The sequence below is a fragment of the Harpegnathos saltator genome, unplaced genomic scaffold (assembly GCF_003227715.2).
Source record: "Harpegnathos saltator strain DR-91 unplaced genomic scaffold, Hsal_v8.6 scaffold224, whole genome shotgun sequence".
Taxonomy (NCBI): Eukaryota; Metazoa; Arthropoda; class Insecta; order Hymenoptera; family Formicidae; genus Harpegnathos; species Harpegnathos saltator.
In genome coordinates this window covers 352,942-370,887 of record NW_020230011.1, presented here as the reverse complement: position 1 = coordinate 370,887, position 17,946 = coordinate 352,942, and the positions used below count along the sequence as shown (strand labels likewise).

At 45.5% G+C, this 17,946-nt stretch overlaps 1 protein-coding gene across 2 annotated transcripts in view; it reads left to right on the top strand.

Annotated features, from left to right (window-relative positions):
• Window positions 1-17,946, top strand: part of snu (ABC-type transporter snustorr) — a 61,641-nt gene that overhangs the window by 13,931 nt on the left and 29,764 nt on the right. Inside the window, exon 1 of one of the 2 annotated variants that reach the window (XM_011150704.3) lies at window positions 9,585-10,054. The exons of the other annotated variant lie outside the window; for it this stretch is intronic. The gene's annotated coding sequence lies outside the window, so the exon portion shown is untranslated. Of the gene's footprint in view, window positions 1-9,584; window positions 10,055-17,946 lie in introns of those variants that run through there. 2 annotated transcript variants of the gene reach the window in all.

Sequence of the window (17,946 nt, the reverse complement as noted above, 5' to 3'; positions counted from 1 at the left end):
TACAACGCGCTCGAGTTGCAGCGCGCGCGAGCGAGCGAGCGAGCGAGCGAGCGATCGCGATCGCGATCGCGATCACGTAACGGCGCTTGCGAGAGAATCCACGAATCTATCTCGGCGAGCTATAGGTTGATGGTAATTTCAAGGCTGCGACGTCGCGATGAATTTCATGAATCGACGATGAAATCGCAGAGCGGTACGACGCGATGATGCAAATCAAGTCGGAAATTGAGTTAATCATGTGAAATTCGCTGGTGGAACGTGCGACATTGCTTGAGGAAGATCAGGAAAGGACTCAAAGATTTTCTCTGAGAAACTGCGTGTCGTATCGCGGTTGCGTAACTTCCGCGAAGATAAGAAACAGCTAAGAGCTATTGGCGAACCGAATTACGTAATATAAATAAATTGGCGGCCGTTTTGTTAGCATGGAGAGATAAAGGGGGATGTATATACATACATGATTTCCAAATATATAATGCGACAATATTTGAACTGTATCTCTCTAATATTATAATATCTCTAAATAAAAATTCAACTGGTTCCATGAAAAGGAAAAGAAGCTCAAAGAGTTACGATTGAAAAAGAAATTATTTTGCCCTTCTAGTGAAATAAATAAATTTCAAAATTTCCACCCATTCATAGAAAAGACTCGAGAGTCACCGTATAAAAATCTCTCTCTCTCTCTCTCTCTCTCTGTCGCTGCGTATCTCGGTCGATCCATCAAAATAGGTCAAGGCTCTTTGCTGTCAAAACCGAGAGCGGAAGGAACATTCCCCGAATCTTACGCTAAGACCAATACTACTGTTGGTCGATGAGCGTAACGAGAATCGCGTGCTGTCGCTTGACCTGATAGTCATCGGGTACACGCGCACTTCACCGAAGCAAGACTTTCGCTTTTGCACGAACGACGCCCGACACCTTCGAGACGGACCTTGTGACATCCATTCGTGAATTGCGGGCGATTCGTGTAAAATTTACAGTAATTCGTCATTCGTTGCTTCATAAAAATCTCAACGTTCGTCACTCTACAAATCTGACAAAAACGAGAGAACAATATCAAGAAGAAAGGAAAGAAAAAGGAAGACCAAAAGAGTATTTGCGCTTCATTCTCTTTATCGTCACGAATTGTTGAAATACAATCTTCACGAACTTGCGATAAAAATGTGCGCGAGTGGAAACATGGATTTTTTATTGCTTGTTCCATCACATCTTTGAGCAATTATGGAACTTATATATTTCGCCGGCATTGTAATATATATTACTTTTCTTAAATTCTCTTAAAATAAATGCATACACATGTGCATGAAAAGATCGGTAAAAAGAGAATCGCATCTTTTGTATTATATTTAATCTATAAATTACGTATAATTTCTATGAATTTTATGAATGACGAAGACAAAGACAATTCACGTGCAGCTTTCTCAATGTTTGTTACTTTGATATAAGATACGTTTTCCCACAACAGTGTCTCACGTGTTTTTCTACTATTTCAATTTGTAAAACCGAAAGGAAAGATTTCTAAAGAATTGTCCATCTTTGCGCGAAGAGATCGCCTTGTTTTTACATAACTTTCTAGTGAAACGTCGCGCGTCACACGAAAAAGTGACACAACTAATTTGCAAATTTCAATTAATATAAGAAAATGCATATGATTATACACTTTGTAACGAGCAAAAATGATTTATATTTATATTTATATTTATATTTATATTTGTAGAATATGTAGAAGCAGACAACATGAGACTTCACGAAATAATAGTAAACATTATAATATCCGAAAAATAAGACTTTAAACACCATGTTCTTTTCTGTGTTCTTTGTGAATAAAAATATTGCCGAAGCCGCGGATATGATTTGTTGAGTTTTGAGGGAAGGTAATGTGACGTATAAAACTTGTAAAAAGTGGCATCACAAGTTTCGGCGTGATGACGATGCATGACAACGTTCGGTCGCACGTCGCATAAGGGAAAGAGGACGTTATTTGTTTCTTGGACTGGAAAGTTTTAACTCATACAACATCATCTGGCTTTAAACCGGTGGAAGAGATTCGCAAAAGCACTAACACAAATTTATCGACTCAAAGACGTTATCCTTTTTTTCCGACAGTAGATTCGTCGAAAGTTGCTCGAAAGAAGGAGAAAAGTTATTTAAAATAGTGGCGAATATTTCGAGGATCAAAATAGATTTCATTTTTCTGTAAGTTCAATTTCGTTCAAAAACTCACCGAATTAATTTGTACATCTAATAAAATTTTTCATTTTATTTATTTTTTTACTTTTCTATTCACTATTCTAATATTTCACTCTATTATCCTCCCAGAACTAAAATTTAACAGAAATATCTGACGTTCAACTCTAAATAATAAAGTACCCGATATATCTACGATTTGATGTTTATAACTATTAAATATGAAATTTATAAAGTTTATATGTATAATCAAGTATTATAAGAGTTCAAAGTATAGAGTTTATATCTAAATAAATAAATAAATAAATAAATAAATAAATGAATAAGCGAACCTTAGATTACGCTAACCGCATTGCCCTCTCTTTGATCAAAACCGCCGTCTCGGCCACATCCGTCCGTTCGGGATTGAAATTGTTTCTTGAAACGGGACTTTCGTGTCGCGACACTCACGGAACATATAGATTTATGGTTCCTTTGCTAATTGATTATCGCATCGACGTTATGGACGGGAAGATTAGTCGATCGTTACAACGACTTTCGATCGCGCGGAGAACGTAATCGCAAGCGGATAGACAGGCCAGACTCTGAACCTATGAATGAATCGACCGTCGTCGGATATGAGAACCAATGCCACCGACACCCACACGCGTATACATACACGCGTGCGCGAATCTCGCCTCGGGCTTGTAAAAATACGTCGAAACGACGTACTTATGCGTGACCATCTCGAGAAACGGCTTTCACTCTCCGATGCGGCTCAATAACGAAAATTTTGCGACAACGCAACATCCGCTTTCGGATCTTCCCCGCAAGAGCATGCCTGAACTTCCGACCTCGCAGTCGGAATCGAAATCATTGTTTTCCTACCACGCACCACCGTTCTTTCGATCCGCGATAACCGAGTGCGTTAAATAGATCTTACCCACTTATGTCCAATTTTCACGTTCACGTTCAATCTTAACGAAACGACGCGCGCGATTCAATTTACAAAAAACCCCACAATTTGTGGGCCTCCAAAATAGCGCAGAATTTTAATAGATAATTAAGAAACTAAGTTTGAAATTCCTAAGATCTGAATTGCACCGTCGTGACGTCTGCGAGCGACGACGACGAAAGTGATATTCCTCAGGTTTTATGAAACTGGTTACCGGTTTAACAGTCCCAACCGGTCGCACCATGCCTGCAGACGTTTCGAGACGCGGAATCCGACCAGGCTGCGGTGAATCCCGACAGGTTCTCGTGCACAAAGGCACTTTCTGCCGTGTATATTGTGCATGCAAATTCGCAAATACCCGATTCGCGAACCCGGTGGTCCAGTCTTAGGACTCGGCGACCTCGACACGTAGCGTTCCACATACTTTAGCTCGAGAGAGCCGGAACTCTCTGTACGCAACCGGAAGCCGAGTGCCTGATGAATTCCTCGAGTTATTGCCAACGACGGACAGAGTCGCGCTCGTTGCAGCTTCCTTCGCGGACCTGCGCCTGCGAAACACGCTAATGCGTGTAATTTCGACCGCCTTGGTAATACCCGTGCGGCAATCGATGCGTTCTCGTACGCACGCGCGCACATAATTAATGCCTCCGACGGAAAAAGTACAACGGCCGCTTAAGTGGCGTTGTCGCAAGCTGGGAAGATAACAACGGTTCGATTTCTCGCATACATCGGCAATTTCTCAAACGGTAATTTTGAGGCAACGTATTTTCTTCCGTGGAAGAATCACCCTCTCCCCCCCCCTCCCTCTCTCTCTCTGTCTCTCTCTCTCTCTCTCTCTCTCTCTCTCACTGCTTTTCTTTGTATCAAAGTTTCATTCACGCGATAAAACAAAGTTAACGCCGCAAGAGGCCTCGAAACATCTCGTAATTGAAGAGATCAAAATAGTCGTAAACTTTTATTCATTGTTAATGATCGAAAGTTCCAGTGGCCGAAATTAATACCGACAGTCGACGCGCGCTTGTGAGCTCGCCTGCGGCATACGTTTCCGGATGCAAACCTCCTCGAGAAATTCAAACACGGCTCACCTTTCTCGTCGGCCGAATTTTCGGCGGAAAAAAGGGATCGTAAAATTCCTGTTATTTAATCAGGTTCACATTACGTCAGACGGCGTAGCGACCACGGTTGCGCAATGTCGGGGAAAGTACAGACCGTCTTGACCACCGTTATGCTTGCTACTTGTTGACCTAAAATCAAATTGTTGCTCGCTATACGAGAGAACAATCGCGAATACGCGAATAACGCTTGCGTGCGCGTAAACTCGTCGCGAAAAAAAAAAAAGATATACCGCCGCGTATGGCCGTATAATAACATGTAATTGTTTTTTGTTGCTGTCCGTTCTAGCGCTCAAGTCCGTTCGCGCGGACAAAGCGAGGAAAAAATAATTCACACTTGGACACGGGCGCGAACACACAGCACGAGATATTTTAATTATCTCCGTCTCGTTGTGACAGCGTTGTGATTTGCAATGCAAATGCATTAAGACGTATTAAGAGAATATTTCTTTGCGAGGCGTCATTTGCAATTTGTTCAAAGAAGCTCTTTGAAGAAGCAGAGGACGCTGAGGAATTCGTAAGTTGTACCAAAGTGCTGAGCGCGATATGTTAATCTCGCGATGAATAGTGTATCGTGATTATTTATTTATTTAAAATTCGCCCTTCAAAATTTGTTAATAGAAAAATCTTGGGTCTCTTAAACTTTCGCACATTTTTTACGCGATTAAAGTTCACTCACATAAATGTTATCATCAGATTAAGCGAAAAAAAGAGCTTGATTTGTTAACAGTTCGCTGTAATCTGACTGATTTGGAATAAATTCGCTGCAATTTTATTGTTACCGCCAATGGAGTTGACACATGCAGAATGGAACTCCAAAACTCCTGGCCGAGCCAACCATAGGTTGGAGAGAGCGCAGATATAGCTGAGCCGTTATAAATGTCTAAGCTGGCTATTATTAGTTCCAAAACTAATCCGAAGGCCAAGAGAAAGGGGGATCAGCGTGAAGTTTCTCAAGTTTCTTTTGTGAAAACTTTTGAATACAGTCATGATAGGCGTCCTCGATACAATTTTCAGAAAATCTTCTCTTTCAAATATTGACTCTTTCAAATAAATTATTTTTAGTCATGCGAGTCACGCACAGTCGCGAGTTATCACCGCGAAGATCACACCGATTCGCCAAGAACAAACGTAATTTTTAGCAAGCGCTGCTGAGAGAGACCTCGCGATGGAAGCGACGGTTTTCAGCTATTCGTTCATATTTTCTCATTATTTCATCCATTTGATCCATTTTCTTTCGACGGTTCTTTCGAGACAGCAAGAATGCGCGCGCAAAGCGCTTGCATATATTATCCTTCCGTATGAGAAGGACGACCTCCGCATGCAAGACGATTGCTCGTTGAGAGGACTACACGTGCAGCGCAAAAGGATCGAAAAAGGTGAAAGACCGGCTCTCCGGGCGAAAGACGCGTGGCTATTTCAAGCAATCGAGGTCGTCGAAGGATACAGCCGACGCGCATCGCTCCGGAGGTGTTCCGGCGTCTAAAGTCCGGTCGCTGCAACGGAGCGGAGCAACGGAGAGGAAACGTGTCGTCGTACGTAGTCGCTACCGCTGCGGGATCTTGCGCGCCGATGGACGTGACACGCACGTGGTTTCTTTCCTTCACCTCGCCAACCTCGCGGCAAAAAGCTGTTAAATACGGAGGACGCAATAACGACAGAGACGCAGACGCGTTTCTGTGAATTTCATTGCCGGAGGACGGAGTGTCGCCGCTTTAACGAGATACGGACGACGGAAATCCTGAGCGCGCGCGGTTCGTCTACGCACGACAGACGACGAGAGGAGTATCGCGCGATCGAGTACAAAGTGAAGTTAATCGGATGAAATTAGGAACGACGGCGAACAATAGTGCTGTCTGCTTATCAATGGGAGAAGAAGATTCGATGGGAATTTCAAGGTCGCAAAGTTATTCATGATGATATCTGAGACGCGAACAAGAGCCCGAATTGACGAAAATCATCAAGGATTTTATATTCTAAATCAAAGTCAAATCGCGAGCTAAATTTGCTTCTCAGATTGTCAAAAGTGATTGTCGAGGGGAAACTACATTCTACGCAACGTTGTGCGAGAAAACCAAATTTCGAAATGATAAATAGTCATTTTCAACATTATAAAATATAGGCTTATTAGAGCGATCAAAAGAATCGATTCTTTATAAATCGTTGGACTTTATAGTTTAATTATAAAAATTATATAATTTGTATAATTATCTTAATTCTTTAAAATATTTCTTGCAAAAGTTATTCAAATTTATTTAACAATAAATTTTGTACTTTTCATATAAGCGTTCAATAAAATTAACAGAAACAAATAAACTCCTTCCGAGGTTGCTGCATAAAATATTTTTTTCAGAAATCTATAATTTTTCGTTCGTTCCGACAAAAAGTTGCGTTAATAACGTCGCTGAGATCTCCGATCCTGCCGTCGGCAAAAACACTGGTCCAACGCTGTTTCGCGCAAAAGTCCGCTCTCTCGGTCGTCTTCATCCCGACGTGCCGCTGCTTCGGCTCTCAACATCCGATTGATTTTCACGATCTCCGACAGGCGTGTCGTGTTAGCCAAGTCGTGTTTTAAAGACGAGATGGATATTATCCGCCGTCGCGAAATCGACGAGTGATTTCGCACGGTCGTTAACCTTCTGCCGCGTTTCCTCGTTCGCCGTCAAATGACTGATCGGAGGGAACTTTTCACGCCAGCGGGAAGAAATCTGGCTTTGTCTACGCATTAATGCCGGCTCATTGGGATTACTCACGAGTTACTTCGTTATCTAATCTGAGTGCAATGTATCTCTCTTTCCATATTCAACGGGAGCCTCCATTTGACGTAAAAGAAAGACGTGTTACATAAAGCTCCACGTAGAACGTGGAACACGCGCGAAACGTTTGCGCGAGATGTAGGCGCTGAACCAAAGTCTGAGCTTTGGTCTGAGATCCTCGATGAATATTGAGAAAAATGTTTGAGCGTTAGAATCAGGGGAGAAAAAACTCCCCTGACGTCGCGTCAACGCTGACACGCAGAGCATGACGTGCGCGTTTCGCGCGCTCGGACTCGTTCGGCTCGGACGAACCGGCGACGTCGCGAGAATCTCCATTGTCTTATTATCGACGACAACAATGGCATGGCAAGGTGTTTTACCGAATTAACCGCCGGAAGCGATTAAGCCGCGCGCGAAACGGCGCACGAAGTCGCTGACTTTGTCGCCCTTGCGACTCGCAATTGGCCCAGCTAATGCCGCACACTAAGCGTCAAGATCACGCGCCATTGAATAGTCCGACGAAGAGACGCCGAAATCAAAAATCACGGAGCAATGGCGGAAATCTCGGTCACGGAAATAAGCACATGTGCGCGTGCATACACATTTGACGTTCATGCGGGTCGCGCATCGCGCACCACCCGCGCGCGAATACAACAACCAACGTCTCTTAATACGTAGATCACAATGCAAAACTGCAACGAGCGAACAGCCGACCAGTCGGCCGGAACGAGATTCGCGAGGCGAGCGAGTTCATTACGTGCGACTCTTGTGACTAAGCAACGCTCTTCTGAACTTAACGCAAGCCCCCCCCCCCCCGTAAAAACATTTTCTTACGTATGTAGAGGCCTTATAAAACACTCTTCGCATAATGAGCAAGCTGGAAATAAGAGAAACATCAGGAAGAAGATGCAGAGAGACAGGCGAGCGTGCGAGTGCATGAAGTAATAGGCGACGAGGGGTGCCACGGCGAGGCAGCGTGACGCGGCGGTCACGTCGCCGAGGACCAGAAACGCAAAATTACGTCAAGCAAAGTTACGCGCGGAAGTTGATATAAGCGCCGAGGAGGAAGTTAACGCGCGCGCATCAGGTTTGACAGCGCGGGAGCAGAAGAAGCGGAGAAAGCGATCTCGCGGTGCCGAAACGGATCTCCGCGCACTGACGTGCCGCGAGGAGCAGCCTTTCGCGAGGTAACAACAGGTGGTGGGAAGGTAACCACGGCGAGCTGAGATGAGGCGAAAGCGCGTCCGCGGAGCGCGTGGTCGAATTCGCTTCTCCGAGAACGGAGAGGAATCGGCTTCTTCGCGCGAAATCGTTACCGCTGAAACGACGGCGAGTAATAATAACTTTAAATATGCGAGCGCTCCTCCCTCTCTCTCTCTCTCTCTCTCTCTCTCTCGTCTTCCAAAGGACTAGCGTGCTTGTTACCCGCTTAGATCACACGGAATTCAAATTTCCCTCTCGTCGCTCGTGACGTTACACTTCATTACGCGAAAGAAATCTCGTTCGTGTTCATGCGACGGAAGAAGAACGAAACGAGAGCTCGTTAACGAGGAACGCAGCTGTCTTCGTTGCGATGGAAAATATTTACATTTAAACTGCATTTCTCGACTGCATTAAAAGTTACTTAAGGCAGAGATGATCAATCGCTGGGATAGATAATTAACGACTCTTACGAGAATTTCCTTGTCTCTACGCAACCGAGTTTATTTATAATTTCTAAACAATCGGGAATCAATTTCCAACAAATCGATTTTTTTTCTTCGAGTGTACCAAAGATCAATCAAATCACAGAATAAATAACCACCCATATATCGATCGATAAGGAAAAAGAAAAGCCATCTGCGCTGGGTTTTGCTTTTGGCTTCTTTTTTAATTTTGTCTTTGTTTTGTTTGGACAATCTCTCAGTTTTTTATGCTAATGTTCTTCTGTTGAAGTAATATCTCCTTTAACCCTTTTCTTTAATCTTGCAATTTCGCAAACATCATTAGTTACACTTTTCTTATTTTTTATTCCACTAGATGCACTGGCTTTATATTTCCCTTTTATCTTTTTTTTTCTGTTCTTTTGATTGTACGTCTCCCACAATTTTTCTACTCATGTTCCTTGAAACAATATCCACTTGTATGCTTTCATAGCCTCCCCGATTCTCCTTTAATCTTCCAATTCTACAGCTACTCTACACCTCGAGATTCACTCGCACATTCTCTCGTATTAGACCTTCGGCCTTCGCTCGACTGTTTTTATCCGCGTTTTTATCCCGCGCCGCTCGGTCAAGAGAGTCTCGAGATCTCTGAAACGCGGGTCACCGGCTGAGAATCTCGAATCGGAAGTCAGAAGGAAGAGAATCGTCGCGCGGGGTCGAGGAGTCGAGGACACGGGTGAAGAGTGCTCACATGTGCGTCGCGTCGCACCGGGCTCGGCAACGGAGCAGCAACAGGTGGAGAAGGGAAGGTGATGACGAGGGGCTCGCGCGGATCACCTCCGGTGGAGGGAAAGCGTTCGCCAAAAGGAGACAAGCGAAGGTCCGCGAGAGCGGGATGGCGCTACGAGTATGTCGGCGGCCACGAGTCCGCGTCTGGGTCCCTCTCGTTTCAGTCTCGCGTCAGGACTCGACTCGAAAGTCGCGGAGAGGACGGTATATCGACGATCGATCGGTCGGTTGCTCGCTTGGCTGGCTGACTGACTTGGCTGGCTACAGCTCGAGCTGTTCGCGATCAGTCGTCGGGGGTCTCGTTCGTTTGTCCGTCATCCTCGTCGTCGTCGAAGAAGAAACGACGACGGAGGAAACGCCGAAACTTGGTGGAACTGACGAGAAAGAGCCGTGTGATTTCTCCGTGCCCAGGGCAGGGTGCCCCGGTGTCGCGGGCCGCGGTCAGTGCGTGAGAGCGAGATTAGGCGAGTTGGGATTAGGGATTCGCGATTGTTCGACACACACCCCGATGCTGGTCGCCGGCTGTCACCGCTCCTCGACTGCGCCGACCTCCGGCCGAAATCACGCCTGAGCTCGGCGGACCTCGACGAGCACAGGGATATCTCGAGCCGGACCGGAACCGCGGGGCTGCGAAAGGTACGATCGCGAGATGTGAACTCGGTGTGTGTGTGTGTGTTTTGGTGTTGTTCGTGTAAGATTGGGAAGGAATATACACGGCGCGGCGCGAATGACGCTACTCAGCCCTGAACTTGCTATCGACTTTAAATGTTGGGGATTCACGGGCAAGGTGTAAGTCGAAGGGATCGCTATATTCTTTGAGCGATCACTTGACGCTCTCGGTGATTGTAGGCTTTGAATTGATGTTTAAGACAACACAGGGCGACCTCCTGTAACCTCCTCCTCCTTCTCGTCCTCCTCCTGTTCGACTCGGTTCTCGCATCGATCGACGAAAAAATCGGCCTTCGAATCATCTTCATGATAACGAGCAACGGCGAGTCGCGCGGCTTTTCGAATTCATCGCGGAAGCTGTCGGTGTTATTTCGAGCGAACTCGAGCCCAGCCGAGTCTTATGTTTTACGCGTTAAACGAAGAAATGCTAATCGGAGTAACGAAGAAACGCTATCTCAACCGATGACGTGACCGCGTGCATGAAAGAGTAACAGAATCGGTTACTTCTTACGAAAGACGAGAATCCTAATTAGAATGAAGTGTATAAATGGCGCGAGGTGCTCGTTCGGCCCAACTGCCAATCTGCGCAGGTGTGAAGAAACATTTGCAAGAAGTCAATATCGTTCCGTAACACTCTTCACTTTCGAGAGTCTCGCGGTACCTCGCGGTCTCCTCCTCAAACAACCCATTCGATCCCGCCAATATGCGTATCGCGATCGCGTCGTCCTCGCGCGACCGGGGGACATCCTGACGCGGCGAGAACACGAGGAATTACCTTCACGAGGAGGAGTCGCCGAACAACCGTTATTCGATCTCAAGGAACTGTCATCGAAAACGATAAACGAAAATGATAAAGTTCCTTAAAGGCCCTATTAAAAGAGCCATCAAAGTCATTCTAAATGAAAATCTGTCCACGACTCGACAGAACCGAATTCTTGTACACGCGACGCAGAGGAATTGCTCGAAACGCGACACTGAAGTCTCCTTTCCGATAAACACGAGAGAATTAGGATTAATTTTGAGCTCCCAATAATCAATTATTAATTAAAAAATTAAAAAATTAAAAAATTGATCATCAACAATGTCCTCTTAGAGGGAAGGCGAGGCAAAATGCAGGGATACAATGCAAGTAACGTTAATATAAAAACGAAGCAACTCCAAGGAAGCGTCTCGCGTTAAGAAAATGTTTTTTAGGGGGTCTGATTGATCCTCATTCACACTTTGCGTTCGAAATTGTCGGTCGGTTCCCCGTCTTCAACCTCGGACTTTGCCAACCAAAAAGTATCGCTAAGGATATATCGTCATTGCGATTATCATTAGCATACCTTGAAATACGGAAATACTTGAAGTGCCAACTCGCTCTTGTTACGACCAAACGGGATCTGAAATTCCAAGAAGAAGCTTCTGCTCCGTCGTTATTTCATCCGTTTATTCGTCCAAACGCATCCGTTGTAACCGTTGTAACCGAGTAAGACACTCGCGAAATCTTCGCACCGAGCCGACCTCACGTAACAGAAGAAACAGGAGTTGCGTTCTGATGATACCGGAACACGGCGCATAGTGAAATCGAACGTCACGAGGTAGACGACTGTCTTCGAGCGTATCTTCGCACACGTAACATCTCCCCCATCTCTCGTTTCTAGGAAGACCAACTTCCGACTAGGTCGCGCTACGAACGTCTTCTTCGCCAATTCACTCAATGCAATAGCGTCTTCCCGAAATAACGAACGTCCGCGGATTCGAGACTTCAAAGTTTCGCTTTGAGTAATCAATTGTACTTCCTCCTCCCTGTGCGAGTTTCGACTGACGAAAATCTGACAAGAGACCTCTCTCTCTCTCTCTCTCTCTTCAAACTGTCTACTGATAATTAAATCACTGAACTGTCTGACCAATTTTTTAGACTAATTTTTCCATCTCGCCGAAATACTGAATTCCGGAAAGCGGCAGAGAGGAAGCGACTACTTCCGTGTGTCGCGAGACTCGAAGATTGCGAGAAGAAAGAAAAATTGAGGACTCGAGAATCCAACGATTCACGGGTTAGTCAATTGTTCTCCTCGGTGTACGAAGAGGAGAGCGCGTTCGCAGGTTGTAATAGCGCTGCTAAAGAAATCCCACGACGATAGCGCGCCGTGATGTGAAAGACCGAGAGAAATATACTTTCTAAACGGCACCAAGGAAAATGCAAGTTAAACGTGCCCGCGGCAGAAGTATTGTTTTGTCTTTCGCGGCGCGGATCTGTAAGGTCAACAGTAGTAGTCGCCGTCGCAGCTTTCATCCACCGGTACTTTCCACGAAACTCATTTTACGAGCGTTTTATCAAGTGAATGCAAGTTTCGCAATTGAATTCAGGTCGACCGCTCGTGAAGAATCTCACTTGTAACTTGCAACGCAGTCTGTATCAGACTGATTCGAGATCTCCGATATTTCCTTCTCTTTCTCTCAATTCGACCTCCCACCGCGCATCGCGACGCGCGAATTAGCACATCTCTCGGTAAATCATGCAGATCGTGATTGCGCCGTCGCACTTGTGCAATACAATGAAAGCGCTGCTCACGCAGAGGGAAAAGAAGCCACATTCGCGTTCTCCGGCGGGGACGGATTGCGAGGCGGATTGCTAGGAAATTAACTCGCGGTCGTTAATTCGCGCGCGTATAAATGCACGAACGCGCATCGCCTGAGAAGAACAAAAAAGCCGACGGAACGCGATCGCTCGCGCGGTGCGCGGTTCGCACGCTTTCTCGCGAAAAGCCCCAAGATTGCTCTCGATCCACCTTCTTCGTTTCCTCGACGTTGCGCGACGGTCGCGATTTTCTACGCGTATCCTCTTCATCTTTACTCCCTCGTCCCGGAGGGGTGGTGCCTGGGAAACAGCGTTGCAACGGATTCGCATGTGAGACGAGCGAGAGTACATTGCCGGGAGGAGGTATGGAAAATCGCGAGTTGCTTTTTCAGTACTTCTCTCATTAACGAAATTAGTCGTCTCGCGAGAGAAAAAGAATTAGTCTATCGGAAATTGCTCTGAAAGGAGATATCCAGCATCCTCCCCGAAAGCGATCGTCATCATCGTCCGCGAAAAGCGCGGCCGCGAAGCGACTTTTGGAAAAGAATGTCCTAATTCTCTCTTTAAGCATGCTTCTCTCTCTTCCCTTTAATTTGTAATTTTTCCTCTTGCTACAGCGCTCTTGAAAGGTTCACGCTAATATGGTAACAAATCTATCTATCTCTCTATCTATTTGTCGATTGGATTGGCTGAATATATTTCTTTATTTTTATCGTTGCCCGCCGGGAGGATGATTCGCGAGCAACTGGCAGAAATCATAAAAAATCAGATTCGACGATTTGACGGGGCTCTCCTGTGAAGGTTGCCAGTTTCCTCCATTAACAATTTGCATAAAGCAGTCGCAACGAGGAAAAGAGAAGCAAGATGCACGTTTAAAGCACGTTCGGAAATAAGTCAGAGAATTCAAGTTCAGCGAAAATCACGTGAGTGTGTCAACAAGTGAGTTCAAAGTACAAGATCGGCGTGTTTATGTATATCTACGTGTCACAAAGACCCGCACACGCCGCTGAAGAGGACTTACAGAATGACTGTGCAATTAAAATCCTCGGAAGAAAAAGTCGCGTGCAAAAAAGTCTCTCTTGCATGCGCTCGCGGATGCATTCTATGCTGCGCTCGTGCACGCAGCGCATTATAAAAATGACGTTGCGCAATTCAACCGAAGACCATTATCCATTATCGTGCGGTGTGTGTCTCGAATCCTCGCGAGCCTTCGCCGGATTTTCATACATTTCTCGAGGAGGTGTTTTTCATGACTCCCAGTGAACAATGAAGTTAAAGCACCGATCCCGGGAATGGCGATATAGCTAAACTCTGAGCATTCTTGTCTTTTGTTTCGGTCCGCAAGTGCGAATATTTAAACTTTCCACGTTCATAACGAAGATTGCATATTTTAATTCAGAACGTCCAGGTTGAAGCCCGTGGATTGAACAGAGATCGGTCCGCTTTCGCTTGCCCACCGGCGCGCTATCCGAAGAGACCACGTTACCCAAGTAAAATCGTTTGATCGCGGAAGATAATCGCGGATATGAACCTTTGGGGCCTTTGACTCTTGGATTCGCGTTACGTAAGGAAGCGGCGGTCACGGTGACCCCGAGGGAGAGAGAATCGGCGGAATCGCGCCGAAGGTGCATATAGTATATTTCGGGTCGGTTCTTCTTCGTCGGAATAATGTACTCTTTCAGAACTCCCAAAGGAATAGATGTACAGTTGGGGGCGGGGGGAGGGGGGAGGGGAGGCGGAGGAACCGGCGCAAGAAAGTTAATACGGGGAAAACGGACAGACCACTCGTTTGCGGGCCGTCGGATGACGAGACGAGACGAAGGGGAGCCGCGGCGGGATGAAGAAATCGGCTGAAGGCCGCAGTCATATCGCGGGTGTTGCTTGTCATTTGAGTCACGCTCAAAAAGCGCGCGACGTCGCATCGCGTTGGGAAATGTGCCAAGGTCAATAATCACGGGTGTCGATTTTTCAAGCGAGTGCGATGCGACCGCGGCCGGGAAACGTCTCTTCGTGAATGCGAACTCCTTGCAACAGCTTTCGCGCTCGTTCCGCCGGCACATCGACCGCGATTCGCCCCATCGCCGGCGAAACCGATACGAAGCTGCCGCTGCCGCCGACTTACGTAAGAGTCGGGCGCGCGCGCGGATCGTACGTAACATATCGTAAACATATCGTAACGAGGGAATACCGTAAAAAAAAAATCGTTATCTCGACGAAACTTTGCGGTTACACACGACGACTCTTGGTGCCGTTTGTGCGATTCCCGAATCTTTCCCGAGTCCTCGTCCTCGGGTAGATCCTCGTCGTATTCATTACTTTCGACGGTGAAGTAAAAGTATTAAAAATATACGGGAAAAGTGTGTGTGTGACTAACTCTGGGCAGATTCCTGTTGCTCACAAATGCAAACATTTAAACCTCCCCCCCCCAACATCTAACGAGGCTTAAATATTCGAGTTTGAGGACCAAAAGAATAAGAATGTTCAGAGTTGGGTACGTTGGGCGCGGGTTACTCTTACCTCCAAACTCTTCGTCACATTTTTTGACAGATGGATTTCCGAAGCGCGACTCTCTCCGGCGATTTTGCCAATACCGGTGATATCGAAATAACCGAAGAACGCCTCGTCAGCGCGCACGCTGGAAAACAGTGAAGCGACTCCGCTGGCGATAAGTTTCGACAGTTGCGAGAGTCTCGTCGCCGTCTCTTCGCCGCGCGATTTACCTGCCGTAATATCGCAATTGATTATGAGCGACGTGAAATATCGCGCGATTCACGTCATTCCGCAACCGTAAAGTTTCACCTGAATTTAGGTTGCCGCGCGTGGTACAAATTTCCTCATAACAACATATCCCCTTTACTTCGGTTTACGGGGCGTTTACGGCGGGAGGGCGATTATACGAACATGTCGAATAAACAACTCTCTCATTGAAAAATCAAGGCGCCTCGTTACGTTCTAATTATGTAAGCATCAGCTATGTACGAATGCGCGTAGCTTATTCGCAGACCTACAAGATCGATCGAGTTAAAAGTACCGCACGTGGTCTCCGCATGTTACCGAGAGCACTTTTCGTCGGCAAAACTCGAAGGAGAAACGTACGGTTGTGCTACGAATTGTATGTTCGTAATATTTTGTAAGCCATTGGAATATTAATCGTTTATTCCGCTTGGATTGGAGCGGTTTATTAGGCGGATGGAAACTTACGAATCACGAATGATGAGCATTAATCGCTAACCAGAGACGTCAGTCGGATAATGTTAAACGTAACATTGAGAATACAGATGAAATAGTGTGACGTAGCGAAGAGGGTAACGTCGGCTCTGACATCTCACACATTCGAACGACGGATTCCCATCCTTATTTAGCATCGAATTTGTTCCCTTTATTATTTAGTCTTACGAGGAAACATATAGAAGTGTGCCGTGAGCGATATACTAATTTCCTTGATTATTTAGAGGAAACGAAGAATAACGAGGAAAGATAATATGTTAAAGCTCATCAAAGTTGATATATCAACTTTGATGAGCTTTAAATGGGTTCTAAAGTAGCTAGAAATAAGGAACATGTATTTCTTTGTATTTGCCTCCTCGCTCGTTTAAGGGTCGCGAAGATAACTCGATAAAACAGAATTCTTCGAAATCATGAAGTAAGTATACGAAAAAATGTTTTATACCAAAAATTTATGATATTTATTATATTTTATAATCTTATATTTTTAACACCTCGTTAGTTGCAATATCCAATAGATATGTTCGGACTACAACATGTCGCCATTGATATATACCTTCAAAGTTTATCCTACCGTAATATCTGTTAATTTTATTGTTTTTTATGCATTTTAGAGCCTAGTCTATCAATATATATATATGATACTAATGAAAGAAATATTGAAGAAACAGAAGAAAATAATGAGGAAATTAATATATTTGTGTGAAGTACATCGCGACAATTGGATGGATAAAAAATTACGACTCTAATGGAAGGTTGAAGTTTGAAAATGTCATACGAGAGAATACTGAAGATATTTTTCATCTGCTTCCTTATATTCACAGTTAATTGCTTCAACCTTAAGCGAATATATGCAAGCTATTCCTCGCGACACGATGAAACCAAATAGCAACGAAGAAACAACGTAATTCCGCTCATCACAAGCGGTCCATTATCAAACACTTCAACTAGTCCTCGTATTGTCAGAACACAATCAGTCGACGTCAGACGAACGTCAAGTATCAGACGTCCATCGACAAGTTTTCGCTTCTATGGTGCGATTCGTTAACTCGTTATTGGAGTTGACGACAGTTTCGTTATCGTTGCGCAGCTTTTCTACGGTATACAAAAGCTGCGCAACGATCACGAAACTGTCGTTAACTGCAATGACGAGTTAAAGAATCGCACTACTGGTCGCTTTTCGATTCGAGTCGAACGTCCACCGAAAAAACCCAAGGTAATCTGGCATGAGGTTAAACGCACAATTAAAGTCGCAGCACGTCAGCCTCAATCAAAAGTCCTACGTAACGGAATTACTCACGTACGTGCGCATTCGAAGCATCGAGCTAATGGGCCTCGTGACTTGTCGTGACTGCTTCAAATAAATATGCGCGGGATAACTGAGCGCGAATTGACTGTTTAATTTCGCGAACCCCCTCTCGCGAGAGAGGAACAAAGCCGACGATAAGGACCGAGCAAAGAAGGGGGTGGCGCTCGGACGTACCGCATGCGGCTTTTATAATCTATTGTGAAACGCGAGCGACGAGGACGCGCGTAAGGCTGCTGTAAATTGAGCAAAATTAATTGAAGCGCCTGCCTTCATCCGCCTAATGAACATCGCGCCGTGAATATCGTAAATTAGGACGCGACGTAAATTAGGCGCGCCGGCGTGGGCAACTGCTGTGTGTACGAATGCGTTTGTCCCAGGCAATTTTATTTTCTGATGAAAGTAACTGCAGCGCCGCCGCAAACGAGGGCTTTAATTACGTTCGTTTTCACAAAGTGGCACTCCAAAAGGGTAAAAATAGCATGTCGATATATCAACGTCAAGGTGCCTTTTATGAAATTTTTCACGTTACGTCCGGCGTAACGCGACAGCGAAGAAAACGACCACAAAATGCGTTGGCAGCGTTCTTCTGTGAGAAACCGGCGCTCGATTTCACGTTCATTTCGCTGCAACAAGTGGTAAACGTAAACGTGCGCACGCCTAATTGCGCGAACGAGCGGATAATCTCGCGGAAATTTTCCCGCTCGACTGAGGCTTCGAGTACGAGCGGAAAGTATCGAAGTACGTCGCGTTGAGAAATCCGCAGAC